Raw genomic sequence first — 13,153 nt, forward strand, 5'->3', positions numbered from 1 at the left:
GTTGTATTTTCTGTTTCACTTACTTGAATCTAATTTTTCCACTTTTTTAATGCCTTGATTCTAAAGTATAAAAGTGAACAACTGGGAGTCAGAAATCCAGTGTGTTCCCAGCTGTGCTTACGAAGAACTGGGGCCAACATTAATTACTAATTGGCCTGAGAAACGGTCTTCACAACAGCTAATAGAGAACTGAAGCTCAGAGGACTTTGCTCATTCCATATCCAACTATCAAATGGTGTGATGTGAGGTACTTGCCACATGAACTCTTGAGAAGTAACTCTAGGACTCAGAGTCAAGAGAAACTGCTCCAGGATTTACCAGAACTGATGATTGAAGAGAAACACAGGGGAAGTTGTTCATAGGAAAAGTGAAGGCTAGAGACACAAGCAGGGCAATTTAAGATAATTTGGTTCATACTTTTTCAGTGGTGGCCAAGGTTATCCCTTAATTTATGGTTCTTCTTGAGGACACTAGCAGTGGTGTGCCCAAAATATCTGAGATTGAGAACAGGTGTCCTCTTCTCTTTGTCTTGGGTTCCTGTCACTTCTGCAAACTTTAATAAATATGGGCTACTACCACATTGTCCTGACCAGGAAATATCAACCTTACATACAGCATTTTGTCTAAGAGTTGACTGCAGTTATCATTGGCAGAAAGAGTTCTTCTGTATGCTTCCTTTAAACCTGATTGCAGACCTAATTGCATACACAAAGCTTTGAGTCATTAGAAACATCTCTGACCTCAGTTATGCAGCATAATTGTTGACTCATGTGAGCCATTTTATACAAGTAAAGGTATCCACACTTAAAAACAAACATCACTAAAGCTTAAGACACACAGAAAACACCACAAATTAATAGAGGTAGACTTCAATACCCTACTCTTAGTAATCCACAGGTCATCTAGAATAACTAAACAGTGAAGTAATGAAACTAGCAGACATTATGAAAGAAATGGACCTAACAAGTATCTGTATAGTGTTTCACGCAAACAGAAAAGATTATACCTTCTTTTCAGCACATCATGGATCCTTCTCCAAAATTGACCATATAGTCAGCCATAAAGCAGCCTCAACATATACAAGAAAACTGAAATTATGCTTTGCATCTTATCAGACCACTATGGGTTAAAGCTGGACTTCAACAACAGCAGAAACACCTGAAAACCTATACACTCATGGAAACCGAACAAATCTCTACTCAATGATAACTGAGTCAGGGAAGAATCAAGGGAATAAATTGAAGACTTTCTAGAATTCAAGGAAAATGAAGGGACAGCATATGCAAATGTATAGGATATAATGAAAGCAGGACTAAGAGGAAAGTACTTAGCACCAAGTTCTCCCACCTTCGTTTCTCAAAATTCCTCAGTATTAATTATAAATGGATAAAAGTAACTACCTTCCAATAGAAGTAAAACTTAAAAACACTTTGTCTTAGTAAGGATAAGCTTCTTATCTTTCGAAGTTTGAGTGTAAGAATCTAAATGAGCGAGCCGCCTCGGCTCGCGGGCCAGGGATCCGGCGGGATGGAGGAGGCCGCTCTCGGGGAGGCCGAACTCAACTGGTCCCGCCTCAGCGTGTCCCCCCAGGCGTTGGAGCGGAGCTGGAGGCGCGCTGCCGCGGGCGTTGGGCGGGGGCTTCCCACACCTCCAGCTCCTGGATGTGAGCGGCAACGCGCTCACGGCGTTGGGGCCGGAGCTGCTGAAGCTGAGCAGCCTGCGCACGCTGCTGGCCAGGAACAACCGGCTCGGCGGCCCGGGCTCGCTGCCCAAGGGCCTGGCCCAGTCGCCGCTCTGCCTCTGCCGCAGCCTCCAAGTGCTCAAGCTCAGCGGCAACTGCTTCCAGGAGCTGCCCGCCTCACTGCCGGAGCTGCGCGCCCTTCAGACCCTCAGCCTGGGCGGCAACCAGCTGCAGAGCATCCCCGCCGAGATCGAGAACTTGCGGAGTTTAGAATGTTTATACCTTGGAGGAAACTTCATTAAAGAAATCCCACCAGAATTAGCAAATCTGCCTTCTCTGAATTACTTGGTGTTGTGTGACAACAAGATCCAAAGTGTGCCTCCCCAGCTCTCACAGTTGCATTCGCTTCGATCCCTCAGTCTGCACAATAACTTGCTGACATACCTGCCTCGAGAGAGCCTTAATCTTATTCACCTGGAAGAGTTGAGTTTACGAGGAAACCCGTTGGTTGTTCATTTTGTTAGAGATTTAACGTATGACCCTCCGACTCTTCTGGAATTAGCTGCAAGGACCATTAAGATCCGAAGTATTTCTTACACTCCCTATGACCTTCCTGGGAATCTTCTTAGATACTTGGGTTCAGCCAGCAACTGTCCAAACCCAAAGTGTGGTGGAGTCTATTTTGACTGTTGTGTCAGACAAATTAAGTTTGTGGACTTCTGTGGGAAGTATCATCTCCCCCTCATGCTCTCCAGAGTGCTCCTCCCCCTGCAGCTCTGCCTCACATAGCTCCACCTCCCAGAGTGAATCTGACTCAGAAGATGAAGCCAGTGTTGCTGCACACAGAATGCAGAAAGTCCTTCTTGGTTGAGCAGCAGTGGGTATTGAAAAATATTAAAACACTGAGCAGAAATGACTAAAAAGGAAATGAGTCTTGAAGTTGATTGGAGACCTGAGCGTTTTCATCTTGAGTGTCCATGTAAGACCTGCCATGATGTGAAAGAAAGGTTTTGCATTCTGTCTACACATTCGGCAGGAATGAGTCCAGTTCCCTGTTTAGATTCTTTGAGTGTGAATGGCAGTTCAAAATTCAGCTGATCGGTCTTAATTTTCATGTAAGTCTTTGAAGAAACACTAACAGGATGGCTCATTCTGAAGACAGGCATGCATGTAATCAGCTGGAAGTGGGATCACCTGGGACAGCTGAGTTGCATAAAAAACGTCATCACAGTTCTGTTACCAGGGTTGTCCTGGTTTATGCTGAACACTATACATAAAATGAGCCTTCTCCTTGTGTTCTTCTCCTGGACTATTGAAAGCCTTTCTGACCAACTAACTGGACAGTAAGGACTATAACTTTTAAATGGAATATTAAACCAGCTCTTGTTTTGTGTGTTTGTTACTAACTTTATATAGTCTAGCAGTGATATGTTATAGTGCCTTAATCCTAGCAAGATTATGGAAGCTTATTATAGAAATTAGTTCAGAGCAACCTACAACCTGACACTGTGTAAAACACTTGGAAATATACTTTAACCAATTAGTTGAACAATTGTATAGATAACACCTGGGTTCTGAGGGCCTGGAACTCTGTAGAATGGGCTGCTCTGGAACTCAGAGATCCACCAGGTGGGAGATCTTCCAGGTGGCAATTCCAGGGGTCCTCCACCTCCCTAGTTGCTGAGATTACAGGTGTACACTACCATCTGCTTCCTGCTTCCATGTCCATCTTAACTTCATTTTTGTTTATTACAATGATCTAAGTAAACAGCTTTTACACTTAATGAGAATGAGAGGCTAAAGTCTTGATCTGTCTATTCACCAAAAGACAGAATAATAATTTTGGACCAAAAAAAAAATCTAGATGATGGAGTCCGCATCCACCCGAGAGCACAGCCTCCTTGCAGCTCCTCCGTTGCTGGTCCACACCCCCAGTTCGCCATGGATAATGATATCGCTGCGCTCGTCGTCGACAACTGCTCCAGCAGATGCAAAGCCGGCTTCCCCTCCATCGTGGGCCGCCCTAGGCACCAGGGTGTGATGGTGGGTATGGGTCAGAAGGACTCCTACGTGGGTGATGAGGCCCAGAGCAAGAGAGGCATCCTGACCCTGAAGTACCCCATTGAACATGGCATTGTCACCAACTGGGACGACATGGAGAAGATCTGGCACCACACCTACAATGAGCTGCGTGTGGCCCCTGAGGAGCACCCTGTGCTGCTCACCGAGGCCCCCCTAAGGCCAACTGTGAAAAGATGACCCAGATCATGTTTAAGACCTTCAACACCCCAGCCATGTACGTAGCCATCCAGGCTGTGCTGTCCCTGTATGCCTCTGGTCGAACCACTGGCATTGTGATGGACTCCGGAGACAGGGTCACCCACACTGTGCCCATGTACGAGGGCTATGCTCTCCCTCACGCCATCCTGCGTCTGGACCTGGCTGGCTGGGACCTGACAGACTACCTCATGAAGATCCTGACTGAGTGTGGCTATGGCTTCACCACCACATCTGAGAGGGAAATCGTGCATGACATCAAAGAGAAGCTGTGCTATTTTGCCCTAGACTTCGAGCAGGAGATGGCCACTGCCGCATCCTCTTCTTCCCTGGAGAAGAGCTATGAGCTACCTGACGGCCAGGTCATCCCTATTGGCAATGAGTGGTTCCTATGCCCTGAGGCTCTTTTTCAGCCTTCCTTCTTGGGTATGGAATCCTGTGGTATCCATGAAACTACATTCAATTCCATCATGAAGTGTGACGTTGACATCCGTAAAGATCTCTATGCCAACACAGTGCTGTCTGGTGGTACCACCATGTACCCAGGCATTGCTGACAGGATGCAGAAGGAGATTACTGCTCTGGCTCCTAGCACCATGAAGATCAAGATCATTGCTCCTCCTGAGCCCAAATACTCTGTGTTGATCGGTGGCTCCATCCTGGCCTCACTGTCCACCTTCCAGCAGATGTGGATCAGCAAGCAGGAGTAGGATGTGTCCAGTCCCTCCATCGTGCACCGCAAATGCTTCCAGGCACACTGTTACTGAGCTGCATTTTACACCCTTTCTTTGACAAAACCTAACTTGCACAGAAAAAAAAAAAATAAGAGACAACATTGGCATGGCTTTGTTTTTGTTTTCGTTTTAATTTTTTTTAAAGGTTTTTTGTTTTGTTTTGGCGCTTTTGACTCAGGATTTAAAAGCTGGAACAGTGAAGGCGACAGCAGTGGGTTGGAGCAAACATCCCCCAAAGTTCTACAATGTGGCTGAGACTTTGATTGTACATTGTTTTTTTGTTTTGTTTTGTTTTAATAGTCATTCCAAGTATCCATGAAATAAGTGGTTACAGGAAGTCCCTCACCCTCCCAAAAGCCACCCCCACTCCTAAGAGGAGAATGGCCGAGTCCATGCCCTGAGTCCACCCTGGAAAAGATGATAGCATTGCTCCTGTGTAAATTATGTACTGCAAAATTTTTTTAAATCTTCCGCCTTAATACTTCATTTTTGTTTTTAATTTCTGAATGGTCAGCCACCATGCCCCCCCCTTTTTGTCCCCCCAACTTGATGTATGAAGGCTTTGGTCTCTCTGGGAGTGGGTTGAGGTGTTGAGGCAACCAAAGCTGGCCTGTACACTGACTTGAGACCATTTTAATAAAAGTGCACACCTTACCCCCCCCCAAAAAAAAATCTAGATGACAAGTAGTCTAAGAATATCTCCTTTACAATATTGGAATAAATGAGTGAAAGTTGGACATAGTTGTGCACACCTCCAGACCAGCACTTGGGAGGTGGAGGCAGAAGATCAGGACTTCAAAGTTACTAGGCTTCATAGTAAATTTGAGGCCAACCTGGGCTACAAACATGAAAACTTGTCTCGATATGGATGGGGGTGGATTTTAACCATCAAGTGTGTCTCCTTGGTTCCTCTTTGTTACGAAACCATGACTTCCAACTACATAAACATGAGTGTGAAGCAGAGCCCATTATGTTCATCCACAGTAGAGTAGTTCACAGAGCTAGCATAATTGAACACTGAAAAAAGTATTACGAAAACATTAAATATATTGTATCCTTAAGGTGTGAAGAAAAATAGTAACAAAAATTATTGTCATTGGAAATTAATAAATTTTACTAACTAGTTGATTGGGCAATTAAAAATACTAAAAGTATAAGCTAACATTAAAAAATATGTAACTCTCACTGCTGATCATTAACCAACCTGTAATAACAGGAAGCCTAGTTGGTAAGTGCCAAAAGTAGTTTCCCATTGTATTAGGGCATCAGGTGGTCTCTTAAAGTGTGTTTTATTAGAAGCCAACTGTATGCTCACAGTATTCGTGTGTTAGGTTTCCTGTATCTATTATTTTAGTAGAATATATTAGTAGGTTCTAGGGTAATTCAGGGTTTGTATGTGTGTGTATTACGTCATGAAACACAAGAGTTTCGTGGCTGCAGTTGTGAAACGCTGCTATAGTGAGTCCCCTTACCTTTCCCTTGGAATAGTGTAGTAAGATTATTTTTTTTCTTTTTGATTTAGAAATTTTCTTCCTGTGTTTATAGAAGTGATGTTTCTACTGCTGATGTAATTGTATGATAGAACATATAAAGTCTTTGTTTATTTCTCCAAGTAAGCATCTGTAAGCTGCAGATTGCAAGGTTGGGAAAAGCAAAGATGACTTGTAAATGCTTTGTAATTAGATCATTTAGTTAAGCAACACTGAACATTTTCTCAGAAAATGCTCAAATTGATGGGACCACATTCTTCTGGATTAAATACTTGTACTTTCTTGATTGATAGTCATCTTGACTTAAGTAGTTTGAGTAGCCTTTTAGGAATTACTTGTAAATAGCCTTGTAAATAGAGCGTTTAACCATGTGTACCCTTTCTAGCCTCGTGTATCGTTTCTTCTCCTATAGTTGTAAATACTCCAGCCAGAGGTGGTTTCTAGCCTGTGCCATATAGATGTGTCCTATGGTGTTCTCGCAACGAAGTGTGTATTGTGGTTCTTTATGTGTATAGGTAAAGTCTGAGCAGTGTGCTGGGTCAGTGTGCAGCTGTCTTTGGCTGGGCTGGGGATAGGTACAGAGCCTGGTGCATGTTAGGCAAGCTACATACAGTTCATGCTTGGCACAGGTCGCTTGTAATGAAATCTGCAGTTAGCTTTTATATTTTTAAAAAACTCATCTTTGACCCCATCTTTTATAGAAGTTGCTAGTGGTTTCTTAATTTTTTTTCTTTCTTTTTCATATTTTTTAAACTAATGATTAGATATCAGCGTAGTGTGATAGGAAATGGCCATCTAGAAGCTGATCATCTTCTGAAGTCAGTAGACTGTTAAATGCTAGTCAGCCTCATTAGTTGAGTTGCATGTGTATCTAGCTAATGAATGCTTAGAGTTTCAGAATCAGCAATTTTTATTATACAGTGATTTTCTTTTCCTTTTTTTTTTTTTTTGATTTTTCAAAACAGGGTTTCTCTATGTAGCCCTGGCTGTCCTGGAACTCACTCTGTAGACCAGGCTGGCCTCAAGCTCAGAAATCCACCTGCCTCTGCCTCCAAAGTGCTGGGATTAAAGGCATGGGCCACCACTGCCCAGCCGTTATTTTATTTTCTGAGACAGGGCCCGGCTGTGTAGCCCAGGCTAGCCTTGAACTTGCTATGGTAACTCTTGCCTCAGCTTCCCAGCTGCTGGGAATATCACATACCCTGCTCAATATTTTACTTTAAAACGTGCCAAAGGTGCCTCTTCGTCTAAAAATCTTGATATTAAAATGTTATTGCCAATATTAAAAATTAACATTCATTATAAATTGTACTTGAAATATATGACATTTTGGGGTGATGTAAATAAAATTAGAACTCAACCCTTAGTAGGGCAGCATGTCCCTGAGACCAGTTCTAACAGACGCTGAAATACTGGGTTTAAATGAAGAATCAAGAAGAGGCTGTTGGCTGGAATGTTAGATGAAACAAATCTTTTAAAATCAACATGGGGTAGGGAAAGAGAAATCATAGGTACCCAGGCAAATCCCTGAGCCAGTAAGGCCCTGTAGGGTAATAATGAATTGTTACCTTAAAATCTTATCACTAACTTTATTATTATTATTAATTATTACGTTAGTTCCTACTGCTGGGAAGCTGTTCACATCGCTCCTTACACAGGAGCCAGCCAGCTGTAGGCTTTCTTCAGCCTTGCTCTTCCCAGAGTTGGAGAGTAGTCCCTCCCTGACCTGGTGGGTATAACATAGCAGGCGGCCTCGGTTAATGCTTACCTTTTCATTGTGGTTTTTAAGACTACAAATCAAGTATTTAGTAGTAGCTATTTACAAACGTGTTTGCACAAACGGGAGTGCTTGTAGATACAGCTTTACCTGTAAACATATGTGTAACATTATTTAGCTGCATTGAGTTTGTAAGTGCCTTTACCTAAATGATTTGCCTTTCATCTAAAAGTAGACATTTTATTATAAGTATTGCTCTTTGTTTAGTGCAAAAATATTGAGTTTTTAAGTTAGACTAGGCATATAACACAGTGAAGGTGCTGTGTAGGCCTTTAGGCAGCATGACCTTTAGCACATAGTTCTATACCAGTGCTTAAAAAGAAGTGTTTATCCTTCACTTGTTATACATTAGGCATATAATGTTATGTGATATTAACTCAGTAGTGTGTGGTTTTATATTTCTGACAAAGTGTGATCTTTTTAATAGTACAGTAGGCATCGTGTCCTTTGTGGTCTGAAAGTGCCTACATCTTCCATTTAGCCCTTAGTGTGGGAAAGAAAGTATATGATAAATTGTTGGCAATAACTATATGATGTGTATTTGACTTGAGGGAGAAAGACTGCTCCTGAGAGGTTCCTCTGCCCACAACAGGGCCACAACAGATGTAGGAAATCTTCATCATGCTGTGCCAGAAGATCAGAGCCCTCCAGAATCAAGGATGGAGCCCTACCACTACTACCCACCCCCCAGTCAGTGTATCTTTTACATAGAATTTTATTTAAAATGTATATGCTACCACAAAGGATAAGAGGTTCCAACATCTTATGAAAATATTGTTACTGAGGTCTAGTGTGTTTCAGCAACAGTTTTCGTATAGGTTGAAAAGGGGGTAGTTTAATAGGAATAAAAACCTCCATTCTTTTTATATTTTTTTTGTGATCTGTATTTACAAAGGATTGAAGTAAGCATTCCACTAACTCACAGAGTTGAACATTTAGAAGGCAGTTTTATGGGTGCTGTCAGGCTTTTACTTTAGTCAGTCTCAATGAGTGTCATAATATGCAGTATCGTGTATGTATTGAATTTAGTGGCTTAATGAAGGCTATTTACATACAGAAAGCTATCTGCATTCATCATAATATACTTGGTTCTTTTGGCCATAAATAAATTGAATATAACTGTATTATTTAAAACTCTAGCTGGAGGAGTCTTAGATGAGTTGGCATTGCTGTTTGCTGGCATTGGAGCCATAACTAGGGATGGTTAAGAGAGTCACTGCACAGTTTACATGGTCAGCACTGCTGTTGTGAGAAACAGTATTAACTCACTAGTCACTTTCTGTCATGTCTAGACTTGTGTTGAGGTGTGTCACATTCTCAGCCCACTTTGTGTGATAAGCAAAAACATAATGGGAAAAGCTTTTTAAATAACAGGTCTTAGCTTTTTAAAATTGGGGGTTTCAAAAACAAGAGATGCTGAAAAGATGTCACCTTTTACTTTGGTCAAATCATTACGTATGCTTGGACATCTTAATTTTCTATACTTAAAAGTCTGTGTATTACAAATATCTGTATAAGTATATACATAATTAAAATGTAGCTCAGAAATATGATTCAACCGTGGAGTTTTTTTCTGGAAAAATATAGTCCTATTGTATCAAATTTATTTACTTTATTATGGCTAATATTCTAAAAAGAATGTTTAAGCTATTTTAAATTCTTGTGCCTCTTCCCCCAAAGGATATTTAAAAATATGATCTTATATTAACTTTATATTCTTTCTTCATAAATTTTGCCTTAAACATTGTGCCTTGTTTTATTAGAATCCAATTCTGGCTTTTGTAACAACATTTTATTTTAAACAGACATTTACTTTAAAAAAAATCTTTATAATGCTTGTATTTGCTATATCACTGCTTATCTGTTTATTGAATTTATTGAATACACAACTCCAAACATTTATCATTTATTGTATGTACTAGATAAAAGAGAAAATAAAGATACAGTGTGTTCTCCTGAAAAAAAAAAAGAATCTAAATGAATGTTTAGTTACAATATTTAGTCAGGTATGACACGGAACTGAAAATAAAGAGGAAGGGAAAGATGCATAAGATCATAAAAATGTAAATCATCATAAAAGAAAGAATTAACTCCAAAATATATCAAGATGTGAACTCAGGTAAATAAGAAATTAAATGATGAAAATAGACATATGATATATTTTAATAGGTGAAAACCATATAAGTCTAAGAGTGGTTCTATATGAAATGAGTCTTCTTTTCTTCGAGAAAGTTAGAAAGAGAAAAAGTGAGAGGCATGGAGGGACAGGTTGAGGAGGGAAAGAGAAGGAGAATGAGCAGGAAGAAGAACATGCTAAGCTTAGTGGAGCATACCATTGATCCCAATACTCACTAAGATCAAAGTTTACACTCTATCTAAGGAGTCAATCATGACCATGAATGAGATCCTTCTTCAAACAACAACAGAAACAGCAACAGCAACAGCATCAGCAACAACAACAACAACAATAGCAGTAGCAATAACAAATAAAAGCAAAATAAGATACCATAGGGAGGTATATTTTGGTCCTGATAAGATCTGAAACGAGATATAGAAACTGATTGCACTGGCCTTTGTGTTCATTTGTGTAGTTGTGGGAATAGGTCTTTTTGTTCAGAAAACTCCTAATTATACCATATCCAGTTTTGGAGCTTGGAAAATGATGAAAATGACCGCTTATGATGCAGGATTGTAATGTATTGTGTTCACACTGTGTTATCTATATATATCACGTCTCTAATCAGAATAAAATTTCTCAGGGATATTTAATTGTATTGTTGCTTTCCATTCCTGTTCAAATTAATTCTCACAGGGGCTTAATCTGCTTTTGCTGCTGAAGGCAGACCCCCCTGCTCGTGTACGGTTATGCTGGGGCCATATGTCACGACAGTAATGTTTTCAAATGGTCAAAGATGCCCCTCATGTTTTTCATCTTTAAATAGTACAGACAAAATGTAAGAAGACAGAGTTAACCCCTAAAAATAAACTTATAAAACAACTATGCTATTAAACTTGGTAGAATTGTATGCAAAGAAAGCTAAGAGAGCTAGATTGATAAGGAAGGGTCAAGGGGCCCTTTGCAGGATCATCCTCTCGAAGGATGATCCAAGGGAGAATACTTGGATCATCCTGCGAGAGAAAATAAAATTGATTACATAGTCTTCCTCGGGAGAGGTGGGAATGGGAACAGGAGGGATCAGGTTGGACAAAATGGATGAAGAGAGAAAGTCCTGGGAGAGAAGACTTAACCTGAGAGTCTTCTCAGGCATCAGGTAAAAATGTAGAGCAATGGAAACTCCCTGGAATCTACAAGGGTGACCCTAGAGAAGAATGACAATAACAGGGGATGCAAAGCCTGAACTTGCCATGTTCTCTAATAACTCAAATCATCTAGTGGAGAGAACTTGACACCGAAAGTAGACACAAAAACTTCAACCTTAAAAGTGTCCTGCCTGCAAGATATGCCAGGGTAAAACTGGCACAGATGTGGTTGGACTGGCCATACAATGACTAATCCAACATAAAACCCATACCACTAGAGAGAACCTATTCCTGACAATGTCTGCCAACAAAGCTACCAGGAGCTAGGTAACCTAAAGAACCATGATAGAACAAAGTGATTAGAGGCAAAAAATGTAATAATGGAATAATTTCTAATAATATTCTGCTGTACTCATAGAAAGGACCCTAGCATACTAGCCATTATAGAAGCTCCATCCAGCAAAAATATGGGAGCAGATGCAAACATCCACAACAAACATTATTTAGGGATAACTGAATCCTTCAGAAGATGGAAGGGAAAAAAAAAGGATTATTTTAGGCAGAGGGCTCAAGGACACTATAAGAAAATGCCCCACAGAATCAAATAACTAGGACTCATAGAGGCTCATACACACTGACAAAAAAAATCTCAGACATGACATTGGCCTGGACTAAGCCTTCTATATACATAATGAGGTTGTTTAGTTTGTAGGTTTTGTGGTACTGCTAATAAATAGTGTAATAGAAAATTTCCCTGACTATATTGCCTATTTGAGACCATTTCTTCCTAATGACTTGCCCCATTCAGCCTTGATCTGAGTGTTTGATTCTAGTCTTACTATAAAGTACCTTTCTGTGTTTTGTTGGTATCACTGGGAGCTCTGCACTTTTCTGAATAAAAATAGGGAAAGCAGTGAGTCTGGAATAAAGGGAGTTGGAGGGATGTAGAAAACAGGGGGGGGGGGGGGGAAGACAGACTGGAGCCTGTAATTTGGATGTATTTTATGAGAGAAAAGTAAAGGAAAAGAAAAGGGAATAAAAATAATAAGTTGATGGTTGTCTTCAGTTATAACATGAGCTTAAAACCACCCTGGACTCCATAAAACCATATCAAAAATGCAACTAATGAAAAATAAATTCTTCTGAAGGGAGAGATGGCTAAGTATTTAAAAGCATTAACTGCTATTTAGTAGGTCCTGCATTCAATCCCAGCAACCACATGCTGGCTTACAAACCATCTGTAGTGGGATCTGACACCATCTTTTGGTGTATCCATAGATATAAAACCAATAAGTCTGAGAAAAGCATATCATCAACGAAATCAATCAACCTATACCACAGGATGGGATCAGGAAATGTTAGGTGTAGGAAATCCTTTTTGAAATAAGGTCAGGAATTTATGTCTCTTTTAAATGCATTTATTGCAGGAAACATAGAGACATGAAGAAATTCCTAGCAATTAAAAGATGGAATTCAATTATAATTTAGTCACATTCACATCAATAGAACTAAGTTTAAACTAACACATTTATCATTTATGTAACAGTTGGTTAACGGAATGCTGAATAGAGTTTTTTAGCAATATTAAAAAAAAGTGGAACCACTTACTTTAAATCCAAAAAATTGGAACAGAAACTGCAACAAGGGATTACAAAAGTACAAACCTGACAGATGAACTAGGGAATGTTACAGTGTTAAAAACTCAGGTTTTCAACTCCTTCAATACATCTACCCAGTTTCCTTTAACTGAAAAAAAAAACTCAACAAGAGACCTTAAATTATATATTATAGTATGGATTTATAATGCAGACTCCAAGGAAGAATCATCTAGTTACAGGGGCATAAAGTGTTTTCCTTTGCTATCTGTGTTGTGGGGGAAAAAATGGAAATATTTGCAAGTATTCCTGGTGTGTTTTGCTAGGTGTTGTATTCT

The 13,153-nt window shown here is 40.1% G+C and overlaps 2 pseudogenes; both read left to right on the forward strand.

Moving 5' to 3' along the window:
• Positions 1 to 1,527: 1,527 nt before the first annotated feature.
• LOC110289105 (leucine-rich repeat-containing protein 58 pseudogene) lies at positions 1,528 to 2,605 on the forward strand (annotated as a pseudogene).
• Positions 2,606 to 3,463: 858 nt separating this feature from the next.
• Positions 3,464 to 4,995, forward strand: LOC110289106 (actin, cytoplasmic 1 pseudogene; annotated as a pseudogene).
• Positions 4,996 to 13,153: the final 8,158 nt, after the last annotated feature.

This window comes from Mus caroli, unplaced genomic scaffold (assembly GCF_978045245.1).
Source record: "Mus caroli unplaced genomic scaffold, Mus_caroli_1 scaffold_7, whole genome shotgun sequence".
NCBI classification, from domain to species: Eukaryota; Metazoa; Chordata; class Mammalia; order Rodentia; family Muridae; genus Mus; species Mus caroli.